General features: G+C 39.1%; 1 protein-coding gene across 3 annotated transcripts in view; it reads right to left on the bottom strand.

Moving 5' to 3' along the window:
- LOC106800156 (neuroligin-4, X-linked) overlaps positions 1-13566 on the bottom strand; it is a 295700-nt gene that overhangs the window by 231337 nt on the left and 50797 nt on the right. The window lies entirely within an intron of this gene.

Raw genomic sequence — 13566 nt, 5'->3', positions numbered from 1 at the left:
TCGCTTTCTCTTCCATGCAACCCTCAACATCACTCCATGAAATTCTTATTCACTCATGAATTTGTATAATGGCGTCTCCATGTAGTAGAATCTAGCAAGCACGTCACTTGTCTTAATTCTTGCTGTGTGCCCATCACCTGAAACTATGCCTGACATTTGGGAAACACTCAACAAATCTGTGTTGAATGAACAAACAAATCCCCAAAAGTTATACATGTTACACGATAACTGTAACGACATCTCCCAATTTCACTATTATTTACAAGATTGGCCCATCGATGGATAGGTACTTCCAAATCACTGTCTCTCAGATGTTTTAGGAAACTCACTTTTTCCTAAAATGATATTCATGGAGCTCTAAAAGTTTTCTGGGACAGGGAAAATGGAAGCCTGTATCTGGGCCAAACTGGCTTCACAGCATGTCGATATTTATCGTATAACACAAAGGGAACATCACCTAATGGAAAGAGTCTAGACTTTGAATATTAATCCTTCTTGGGCTACTCAATGGCACATGTTTTTAGGCTATATACACCAGAGCCCTGAATCTCAGCTTCCTTGTAAAACACTGAACAAGATGGTGCATTTCAACTACATGCTCTAGTGCTTGTCACATCCACACATCATTCATAATTAAAAGTGTTGATACAGCTCTTCTGACTTTCATGTAAAGCACTGCATGCCTTTGAGGGTAAACCCTGCAGCCCATTTAAAAAGCTTATGGTACATTTGAGCCTGGGAGGAGTCAATGGCTAAAGAGTCCCTCCTCAGTTTGTCTTGACGTAGATCCTACGACTCTTACTAAATGAATCATACCTCCCATGACATTGAAGAATGTTGTGCACTAGTGAAGAGTGTCATAAATGATCCATTAGGGACAGAAAACATTTCATTAGGTGTTGCAAGGAGTATACCTTTAAACACAGAATTTTTCAACTCCCAAATAGACAAAGGCATGTGTAAGTACACTGTGGGTTATTCAGAGTCTATCTGGACTAGAATACAATTATGCATTTCATTTAAGTGAACAGTTGAGCAGAATATGTCAAACAGCTAATTTTTGGAAAAATGAAACATATCAGAGCTGGTTCTATCATGGAGCTATAGTAGCCTTGGGGGAAATTCTGTGGTCCATGACATCCTGGGCCAAGCTAACCAGAGTTGAATGAAGATACACTAAAAATCTAGATTGTAACATTGCAAGTGAAAAATAGCATCAGGCCAAATGGCTGATTTATGTGTTTGCTTCTCTCTTTGAATTCTACCATAGACAACACTTGGATTTCTGCCACACCGTGATCCAATTTCTGAATAATTAAGAGACAGACAAGAACAAGAAAGAGGTGATGACATGTTTGGAATCTTCTGTTTTCCTGAAAGCCCTTCTGCTTTTGAATCAGCGTTAGTTCTTCTTTCCGGAGCCTTCCTCAATGATAATAGGAGACGCCATTAATTTCTGATTCTGACAGACATGGGTCCTGGAATACTACCTCTGTGAGCTGAGGGAAGTGAGTCGACCTCTCCGGGCATGTAAATGGCGTGTCATACCTTCTTCATGGGGCTGTGGTGAACATTAAGTAAGGCAATATGCAAAGGTACAGGGCAGAGAAAACACTCACTCAATAAATATAAAACACTGGGATTTTGGACACAGACCTGCTTAAAAACTCCCAGGTACGGGGACAAAATGCACAGACTCTGGAGTCAGCCCACTGCTGGCATTGAGCAGGTCTAGAACAAGTCATTTAAATTCTTTAAGCCTCCCTTTATTGGTCTGTTTATATCTGTGTGGGGATTAAATGAGATAGTCCACACAAAGCTTCCCACAGACCCTGGAATGCAGAGTTCAATAACGGTAGAATTCAGTTGGTGGATTTGTATCACAGCTTACAGAGTCCACACCGTGAGGAACTCTGGCCCACTCCATCAACGCTCCAACTCAAAATGGATGAGAGTATCTACAAGTCACACGCTCGTTAAGACTGCCCAAGCGGGGTCACACCTAGACTTCATGATTGAACGCTATGATCAAGTCTCTCCTCTGTCTAAACCCACCTGCCCACACAGTTCTGAGGGTCAGAGAGGGATCATGAACCAGCATAACCTCAGAGAAGGGGTCTGGGGGCATCTGAGCACTTACTAGGTCTAGGTTAGGTGTGCATAACATTCATAAGTTCAGAGCTACCTTTTATATTTCCTTGTTTTTTGAAATTTAGCTAATTTGAGCAAAAGTAATAAAAACTAAAGCCCACAGTCTCTCAGCCTTGGCACTGTTGACATTTTGAAGCACACAGCTCTTTGTGACGGGGGCTGTCCAGTGCATCATACGATGTTTAGCAGCCTCCCTGGTCTCCACCTATCAGATGCCAGGAGGACTCCTCTCCCAGTTTCAACAATCAAAAATGTCTCCAGACATTGCTAAAAGATCCCGGGGGGCAAAATGACCCCAGGAGGAGAACCACAGGTCTAAGTCATCAAGTATGGAATTACAGTGGCCATATAAATGATTAAGGCATCTGTGGGTACATTTAAAGATTATAATGAATGGCACTATATATGTGTTTGTGTGTATATATAGATGTATGCATGTGTGTGTGTATGTGCATGACATGTTCAAATGTTTGACAACTTTAAAAGTTTTAGCATTACCAGTAATGAACATTTTGAAAATAAACCTATCAAATATGCATCATCATCACTTAAAAAAATCCCTATAAATTTAACCAACCAATACACTTGGAGACCAAAAAAAAAAAAAAAAAGACCTCCCATGTAAGTGTCACATACTGAAAGATTTCACAAGGGGTGCAAGGTTGTTATATATACATATACCATATGTATATATTTAATATATCTTACATATAATACATGTATTTGTATATTACATATATTTTGTATAACATATATTTATATATATATATTTAATTTTCCCAAATTAAAAGGAAGATACTACAAAAAGAATTCTCTGAATAAAAAATTTTAGGGAGAAAAAGTAAAAACTATAACTTCATCGAACACAATTTGGGAGTTAAGCAGGACTTCATAGCATGTTCTCTGCAAAGTCTGCATGAACAGGAATATTTCAGAGTGGCATTTCGACTTGATTGATGACTTGATTGGGTATTTTAGAACAATTCTCCACAGGGCAGTCATTCTGTCTGAGGCTGTAATTAACATGAGGCTCAAACAACTCAGGCTTATCAGACTATAAACAAGTCAAAATAAAAATTGCCATAAATATCTCCCCAAAGCGCACATCACTCAAATTGAGATTGGTTTAATTTGAAAACAGATATTTCATTAAAGTGAGCCTGAATGAAATTTATTTTGGTATTTTGACCTCGTAAGGAATAAAATCCCTTCTCCTGGGTGTTCACGGTCTTAGCGTTCCGTGGCCGTGAAACATGTGCATTAGAAGACAGAGAACTTTGTGGATGCATCTTCAAAAAAACAGACAAAAGAGAGGATAAATGAGGTGGAAGCCCTCCTCTTCTTGTGTTACTCTCAGCTACGTTGAAGGCTTGGGACTCACTGAAGTATGTGCTGCCAAGAGCCTGCTGACAAGAGGCACTCGGAAGATTCACTTTCATCTCGCATTTGGAAGCATCCAGAAAACGAGAACAGCTGATCCTGGTCCTTGCCCAAATTAATGAGCTTGTACAGCAATCCTCCTATACCGTTTACTAGGAAAGCCTATAATAGCTATTCCCAAAACTCAGTGCAACATGTAGACATCTCGCATTTTCCTTTTCTTTTGTTTCTGGTGAGAACACCAACTTTTTATGGTACCTAAGTGGGTGTGGTTTATCTTTTGTTCCAGAGCACAGAGTTCTACCCTGAGGTGGCACTGTGTACCTGTTATTTACATGTACAACCTCCGCTTTGTGCATGGGTGTGTGGGCTTATCTCACACACACACACACACACACACACACACATATACACCCCCTCTTAGTCCCTATCCAAGATTCACTCGATGCCAGCAATCAGCCAATTAGTACATTTTTGCATATATTTTAATATTCTGGTCTTGACTTTCTCTCCTAGATGGGCAAGGTTACAATCCGTTGTCTTCTGTCAAATCTTAAAGTTCTTTGGCCATTCATCTATGTAGTTTCTATTAGTTCTAAAAATCAGATCCAATAAAAATCCACCATTTTGAACCATGAAGCTTAGATGTAAATAAAGTATTTGGAAAATAAAATAAAGATGCCAAATGTACTATCTTCAAGGTGGTACTGTGCCCAGTGGAGGCTCAAGTCATCAATTGCATCACCTCCCTCACCATTTCTGTTCTTCCACTGAAGTTTAATGAGTCAGGAACACATATGAGCCACAGCAATAGGAACTGGAGTTTTCGACAAGAGGCAGAACACAGACTAAACCCAGGAGAAAGACTTAACGGCTTATATGTGGTCCAGTCAAGACTGCTTGGATAGAAAGATACTCGATACATATGTAGGTCAAAGATATGATCAGGAATAAAGCATGGGTTTTTCTAGAGCAAACTATGTGGATAACAGGACCCTACAGTGGCCACAGAGATAAGGCAACACCAAAACTTAATCACACGTCAATAAGTATTTCATAAAGATCACTATTCTAGGTTATGGGGACACAGTGGGAGGAAGTTCAGAATTCTTGCCCACTAGGAGCTTAGCTTCCCATGGAAGTATCCCTAAAAGTGGTGCTTGGTTTCTTATTCATCTTTTGTACATCTAAAGCTAGCACAAGGATTGGCATATTTAAAAGCTCATTAAATGCTTGACTTTGTGTGTCTAATTAAACTCTTATCAAACATGATTTCCAAATTTAAATCAAATAACTTGCAATTATCTCCAGAGTTTGTGTGGACCTCTCTCATCAAACTCAGTTGTATTTCTTCAAGGTCAAACTGTCATGTCTCCAGGAATACTGTCACTTAGATTGTGGTGCTCTGAAAAACCTCATTACTGAGCCCCTCAAACTGCCTCCATACTTTTGTTCCATATTTCAATAACTAGTACCATTATTTTTCTAGTTATGCAGGCTAAGCGCAAAGCCATCTTTGATGGCTGTCCTTCCATCATTCCATGCACAGTAAGTCCTCAAATCTGCTGAGGGTCTTAACATAGGACAAGACGCTTGACTTCATTCATTGCTGGGGAAACAGAGAAGAGATCACAAAAGATTAGAAAAATTCAAAAGACCAGTGGTACCAAGTGTTGACAAAGATGTGGAGCAATTAGAACTCCCATACCATGGTGGTGGAAATTAGTGCATCCAACTGGAAAACAATTTTGTGTTACACATGAAAGTAGAGCATGGAGAAGACTTTGGTGCATACACACACACACACACACACACACACATAAAATATACATATATGCTACATCTCTCCTATAGAGCTTCTTGAATATTTCTGTCAGGAGACATGCACAGGAATTTTCATTTATAGCAGTAGTCAAAACAGCAAAAGAATTGGAATAACCCAGATGTCCATTAACAGGAGAATAGATAAATAAATGTTGGCATATTAAAACAGAATACTACACAACAGTGAAAAATAAATAAGATGCAGATACATGTATTGTAATGGATAAATCTCAAAAAATAAAAAGCAAGTCACAAAAGAGCACATATGGTGTGATTTTATTAATATTATATTATGTAAAATAAACAGTCCCTTAGTAACAGCTAAATTGGTGCTAAAGTATAAAAATGGCAAGGTCATAATTAAAACTAAATTCTGGGATAGTAGCTGCCTCTGAGAGATGGGAGGGAAGCAACTCACATGGATATACAAAGATATTGGTAATGCTCTATCTGGTAGTTTGCCAGTGGGTATGTTTGTTTAATTTTTATTTTTAGTTATATATATTTTGCACACATTTATGACTACGATTCTTTTACAATGAAAATTTTAATCAAGAGATGCATATGTATATAGGTTTATCTATACAGGTTTGTCTTTATACAGGTTTGACTCAATACTTGATTTTCCCATGCACTACAAAAATACCTTAGATTTAAAAATCGAAGGAAAAACATAAACTGCTTTCTCCAAGGTTGTGTTACAAGCCCAAGGGAGTGGACCATCCACCCACATATTCCCTAAAAAGCACCAGGTTCCTGGCAGCATCACTAAAACAGAGAGTCAGGTCACCTAAGACTGCTACTGCCTTGGTCGCTAATTAACCAGGCGATCTTTGGCACACCAGTTAGTGCCCAGGGCTTCAGCTCCCTGGACCGCACAACGAGGGCTCGGACAAGGTGACCTCTTCAGTTGCCTTCAGCCTGAGGATTCCCTGAGACCTCAGATGATGATCCTCAGAACAGAGTGTACATGAAATACGGAAGCCAGTGGGAACAGAAGATTTTCCAGTGAGGTGGGAAGCCATAACTTAAGTGAGACAATTGGTACTGAAGAACATGAAAAGGCTTATTGTGTCAGAAGCAGCTAGAGTTAGTCCTACAGCCATATTCTTAAAAATGTATTTTTCAATTCCACACAAGCTATAAAAATGTCACCAGATTAACATTTACCTGAATTCGACATCAAGATTCAGAATGAATGTTTTGTTTTCCCCAATATTCTTTGTACTAATTGTACTATACAAATAGCCCATTCCATTCTTCTCAAATCTAACTATATGGAGTTATTTCACAAGAGTTTCCACTTGGATTATGTATATATATATATATACTATTGCATGTATACAAGTTTTTAAAAATATCTATGTCTACATCCAAACTAATAATATAATGTGATGTGTGTGTGTGTGCGTACATGTGCGTGTGTATCTCCAAACTAACCCACTGAAATATTAAGCTCCTTAGGTTCAAGAATTGTGCCTTCTCCATTCTCTGTACATCTCCACAGTGCCTTGTTCTATGCCCTTTATTCTACAGATAACCAATGTTATATGTGATGCTGATTATCCTTTTTCAGGTAGATTGCTCCAAACATGAGCAATGTGAAGAATAAGAGGCTCAAATACACACGGTTAAGCACCGAAACGCTTACTCATCCATGCATTAAGTATCTGGCAGGCAGTGTGGGTCAATGGTTAGGAACATGTCCTCTGGACTTGGACTGCTTAGATTCAAACCTCAGCTCTAACTTTAACTGCATTGGTGACCACAGAGAAGGGTGTAAACCATCAATGCCTCTATTTTCTTACCTATAAAATGGGCATAGTAACAGAATGTAAGTCATGGATATCACCGCATGTGCTATTGTATGTGTGTGGAAAGATACACGTGTGTGAATACGTACACATACACTTACATAGTATATATAAATACACATATGCATGTGTATGTGTATATAAACGTATATAAATTTAGAACAAGAAGTATCTGCCAAAGAAATGTTAGCTAATTATAATTACTTACAGAGGTTCTACTAAGTGCTTCTGCTCTGAAATCCACTTTGGTAAATATAAAGATACACCAATCAAATTCCCATCTAAATATAGTCTACACTCTGGTTGATGAGATAAAGCCTGTATTTAAAATGACCACAATTAGGCAAGCGTATGGTCCATTTCCTCCCACCCCCTCTCCTACTGTGGGACACTGAGCTTGTACAGGATTTGGGGTGGAGTGTCTAAGAGATGTGTTTAAAATTTTAGACATGTAGAGAGATTCTACATGTCTACATATCCACAAAGGGGTTCTGTAAGATAGTAACCAAGGAGTTAAGCATTGAAATTCAAGAATGTGAATACAAGCCTACCAAGATTTATAGAGAGCGGGAAAGATGATACCAGAAGGAAGGCTCACATTATGTCATAGTTACTTCCTAAATGTTTACATTCATCGCTAGACTATGAGCAATCTAAGGGCAAAGATCATGGATGATTAATACTTGGAAAAGAGAAGATCCTCGGCAAAGGTTATTACACTAAAAGGGAGAGAAAATATGCAGAAGGAAGTCAGAAGGAACCTGGACATTGGCAAGGTCAGGTTTCACGATGTTCTCCTTAGCTCATCTCCTGTGGGTACCACAATAAACCCTTCCTCCCACCATCAGCTACAGTCACGTTCCCAACATAAACTTCCTTTGAGCCCCATGATCTTGCCCCTGTGAATTTTGCCTATAAGAATTTTATCGTGAAGAGAGAGTCTTGGATTCCTTCTCTGAGGTAGTAGTAGAAAGTGTTAGTCTTTGGCGCTTGACCAATTTCAGCAAAACCTAATTTTAAAAAAGGGTTCAGATCCAGATCTGAAGATATATTTATCTGCGTCTCTGCAAGCAAAGTAAGGAATCCCAGATGCCAGGCCCGATTAATACCATTAACCATAAAAGGCTTTATCATTGCTGTAGAAGGTGGGCAGAAAAAATCTTAATTATCGAAAGGAATGTTTAAGAGAGGGGAAGTTGAGTGAGTTCTCCTGCAAAGGAAAACTACAAGTTGGAGTTAAAAAAGAGTGATCCATTTATAAACAGCACAGTTTGACCTGGAGTTAGTACCTTAGAGGTGGTGGGACCACCCTGTCAGATGGTGGGTCAGCAGATAGATGGCTGAACACTTGGACACTTTGAGGTCAGTGTAGACAAAAAAACTGTATACTCCCAATTGGGAGACAACACTAAGAACCATCTCAGGTGATAATGGTAAGTCTCTGTGGGTCTTAATAAGTAGCTTTGAAACTGCTGTTCATCTACGAAGGCACGGTGCAACATCTGAAATGGAGAACATTTTCAAAAATTTCCCGAGACACCATCCAGGACCCAAGGACCAGTTCAATCTTATGTAATCCCAGCTGGAGTGCCCCACTTTTTCTCTGAAACATGTATCCTATTTGCCTGTAGGATACTTCATCTCACAGGGAAGGCTGCTTCATCTTATATGGAAGACCCTGTATTTCAGAAATTACTATTTCAGTGTGATATTCACCCTGACAGTTCACACACTACTCTCATGTGTTTCTGATGGTGTAGGGTCACTTGAAATGACAAGGTTATGTGTAAGGCTGTGGGTTACTTAATAATTCTTTTTCTACACATTTTACTTCCTGAGCATGACTCTGTACAACTCCCAGGAAAGATTTGTCTTCAGTCTTGAACCCCACCACCTCCACCCATTCGCCAAAATGCTTCCTCTGAATCGCCCTAAATGGAAATATCAATTCATTAAAACAGACTCTTCCGCAGTGGCTGAGACACTCCAGAGGGGTTTCCTGTCTTGGGACCAGAACCTAACTGAGATGGACTTTCCATCTCTGGGAAATGATCGAGGCTTCCAAGATCTGGAGTAGAGGAAAGAGGCTTCTCTTGAAAAGCTTTGTGTCTCACATTAGCATGGGAAGGGAGAAGAGGAGGAAAAAAAAAAGTGCCAAAGGAAGGATAAGGTTCAGGAAGGAAGGAAAGAATAAGAAGTTTGAAGTCAAGAGACAGGATCAGGGTACAGTCAAGAATATATGACAGGGCTCAAAGGCATCTCCTTGCAGATCTACCTCCAAAGGCTTATGAACATTACAACAAGGCAAAACTCCTTGAAATGGAAAACGTATTTTGCCAATAAAGGCGGTAAAACAACATTCAATGATAATTGCTCTTGAGACTTTAAAGTCTTTTAAATAAAAATGATAGGAAGATTTAATCCTTTCCTTACTTAGTAGGAAGATTCCTTACTTTCTTTTTCAACACAAAAAGAATTCTCATACTCTATCCTCTATATTGGAACCTAATTATTCTTACATACCCCACTCTGGGCAGAATTCCCACCTACATATGCAGGTGTGAAAAAGAAAATCTGAATAAAATAAATAAATAACTTTCTCTTCTACCTAGTTCCAAATTCAGAGGTTCTCTACCCAGAGTCCATGACCTCTACTCTCAGCCAGATGTCGTTTAGTGGAACCCACAGGTTCCATAAACTAGAATAGACAAGAGAAATTGCATCTTTGTTTTCACTCAATATGAACTGAAATTTAGTATCTGCTTCAATGATGAGTGTAGGCATAACAAACACATACATACACACACACACACACTCAGTCATATTAGAAATCTCTGCAACTTTGTCCCCAGTAGAAATCACATGCATTTTTATATTAAATAATAAAATGCAGATATCTCAAATTACTTATATTCACCACTACTTTGAAATTGTGACACTTATGAGCCTCTTAACTAGATCTGATTATTTAATACGCAATAAAGAAATATATATTACTATGGCACATTTAAAAAATATCTTGATAACTATTTCAATAAAACTGTTTTTCTTTTAAGTTTATCTTATGTTATGACTTAAAAATATTATTTTCAGAAAGGGTGTATATTTTTCACCAAAGCGACAAAGGCGTCTGACACACACATGAAGCATGCAGGGCTAAGAACCCTTGACTAATTGCCAAACTGTTGATACCACCTGCATTTCCAACAATCATTACCTGGTGGGTGGAGCAAAGGTTACAGGACAGCTTTCTGCTGGTGGATAAGGTGGATGTGATGTTGGGTAAACGAAGACCATCTACTAAACTGTCTTGTACAAGGCTTCTCTGGCTCTTCATCCCTCCGTTTGGAAGACCTGCCCTTAGCATAAGTACTCCATGTGAATGAATGACCCTTACCCCCTCCTGGAGGTCTTGGCTTGCTCTGGTCAGATCCTTCCAGGTCTGGGAAGTCTTCCTGGGCATCACTCTCCAGAGATCTTTGATGGAACCTGAGAGCACCTCAGCTTGGCTTCCCTAGAGGCCAAAGCTGTGCCCACAAGTGACTAATAGGAACATTAGGGTTTCTCTCATCCAGGAAATTAAACATCTATCTAATGCCACTTGCCTACGGCAGGAGTAGGGCTCCTCTCCAAGACCAGGGCACCTCTAACCTCTGGAATGATTTCAGCAAAGACATGGTCCCTCTCTCTCTGAACCAAAGGCACTTAAATTTCAAACCTAAAATAAAGGAATGTTAAATACTAACATGTCTTTCTAATCATAGATACATAGAAAACAATTGCTAATGTAAATTTCCATTTGAAATACCACAGATTAATGGAGGAAGGGAAGACGGAAGATGAAGCGAAGTTAATTAATTCACCATTGGATGTTGTGTAGCCAGAGGGAGTCTCCACTCATTGAAGCCATGGAGACAAATTCCAGGGATGAACAGAATCCATGGAGGCATGCATAACCCCCCTGGTTCTCCACCTCCATCCTACCTATTCCCTACGTTCCATTTCCAAGGGGAAATATGACAAAAGGCTCAAGGTTACTTAAGCTATGGAGTATTTCAAAACAAATGGCAAATTCCGGAAACTCTAAAAGGGTAGGTCTATCACTTGCCTCTCTTGTGACTTGTAACCTGTACCACATCCCTTCTGAATCCCAAAACTCCCTCTAGCTTTTCTTAAATATATATATGGGAAGATTTCTTTCTCCCAGTCCCCTCTTTCTGTACAGGTAAGGATATAAAAAGGGGGATCTTTTTTTCCCTATGGTAATCAGATGTCACAGATTTTCTGCAATTAATGCTTTCCTTGGCTATTTTCAGACCTCTTATTAAGAGCTATTCTTTCACTCTGGCCTATTCCTCCTAAACCAATTACACCCAATTAAATCCTCTGCCGCGATTGTTCTGTTTCCCACATGTTTAATTATCCCTTAACAAGTCTCTGTAACAGCATGTTCTGTTCAACTGGCCCACCCCAGACGGTGTCACTGAGAGGATGTGATACACACATATATAAAATCTTGATGTTAAATTATCATCTGGCAAATTCCCCTGCGTGGAAATCTACCAACAGGAAGAGTGCCATTTTAAGACTAGGTTCTTAATGCAACTTCAAATATCGGAGCACAACAGGCTGATTGTGTCAAGGAGGTTTTAAAACAACAAATACAAAACAATTTGCCTCCGTGAAGTAGATTCTTTGAATTAATTAGGTCGTTAGGAAAACAGACAGAATTTATGGCAGCCCAGATAGCTGGCTTCAACATGTATTAGCAAATAAATTTCACGTGTGTGTGTGTGTGTGTGTGTGTGTGTGTGTGTATAGCTGCTTCTCCAAGATTTTTACAGACTAGATTAAAATTACAATCCCACTTCCAATGAGGCCACTTCGATGTTTAATGTTATTTCAAAAGTTAAGAGCTTGTAGAAATACACTAAAGAAAATAAAAAATTCATTAGCTTTAAGGATATTCTAAAAAAGTAAATTTAGGAAGCCAAAACTCATAATAGGTAAAGAAACATCAGACGAGGCGGGATGGAGACATGGCCCTTCTGGAAATACGCTGGTTTTCATCGGAAGGGACCTCAAGGCAGGACAGAGCACAGGCGTCTCCAACAGAGAAAGGAACAAATGAGCACATTCTACCGACATCAATCATCAGAAAAACAGACTCAAGGATAAGATCGTGTCATATGGCCAGCTCTAAATGACAGCACTGCGTGGATTTAACGAATTTGCTTCTCCTAGGATCAAAGTAACTCCTCAAACATAAATGTTTTCATAAGCCACTGGCTTCTCATTGAATAATACTGAGACCGACACCCTGTCTGATGTTTATCGGAAGACACATTGAAGAAATATAGACTAAGCTAGTTGCAAAAGATAAAATGTTCTATTGATAATCCTCAGTGCTTATTGGTAGGAACTCAATTCTCCTCACTGTAGAAGCTTGGGAAAGGCCAGATTATAATGAAAGAACATTTGGCTTTGATACAAGTATTGTTGACCACTGACCAAATTTCTAGAGCCAGTAATGATGTCCCTAGCCCTCAAGTTAAAGGACCTCACGAAATCAGACCAGCGGAATGCACGGAGCTCCTCCAAGGAGCCACTTAGGATGAATGCCAGGGAAAGGCAAACTGAAAAAATTATATTTAATTCAACCTCATGTGCGGTTACAGAAACAGGAGAAAGTGGAACAATTAAACCGGAATGGCACCATTGACCAAGCACAATGGGCTTCCTGTAGGAGAGACAAAGCACTCTAAAACGAGAACATTCTGTGACTTCAGTTAAAAGAAAAAAAGTAAAACAACCAGAAAATGGAAAGCTTTTTGAGATGCATTAGGTCATTTTTAAGTGATTACAGATTTTCTATAAAGAACACATCAGATAATAAAGAGAAAAACAAGTGATTGATGAAGTTTGCTCATTCTGCATCCTTATTTTATTTTTTAATGGAAAGCACTATATCTAGGTGAAGAGAACACAGGATGAGATTTTAAATTACATCAATAATCTGTGCTACTGTACATCCATGGTTTTCAAACTCTGCTTTATATTAGAATCCTTGGGGAGAACTGAGAAAATATCACTGCCCAGGCTACACTGCAGACCAAGTCAGTCAGAATCTCTGCGGGAACAAGGCACAGGACAACGTTGGTGAACTTCTCCAGGAGATTCTAATGGCAGCAAATTTGCAAAATGGTGCTTTAGAAGAGGGCATTCACCTACGCACACCTCGAAATTGGGGCCTTGTTTTATTTTTTTCTTTTAGAAAAATTTTGTTTCAACAAAGAAAGACATGCATGAAATCATAAAAGCCAAACTACAAGTATTACTTAAACGGTAACATCAAACAGCAAATTCCTGCTCCAAGATACACCCCCTGCCCCCATGA

Source organism: Ceratotherium simum, chromosome X, assembly GCF_057802395.1.
Source record: "Ceratotherium simum simum isolate JZ-2026a chromosome X, ASM5780239v1, whole genome shotgun sequence".
NCBI lineage: Eukaryota > Metazoa > Chordata > Mammalia > Perissodactyla > Rhinocerotidae > Ceratotherium > Ceratotherium simum.
Note: the sequence above shows the minus strand (reverse complement) of the source record. Positions and strands in the feature narration are given on the sequence as shown.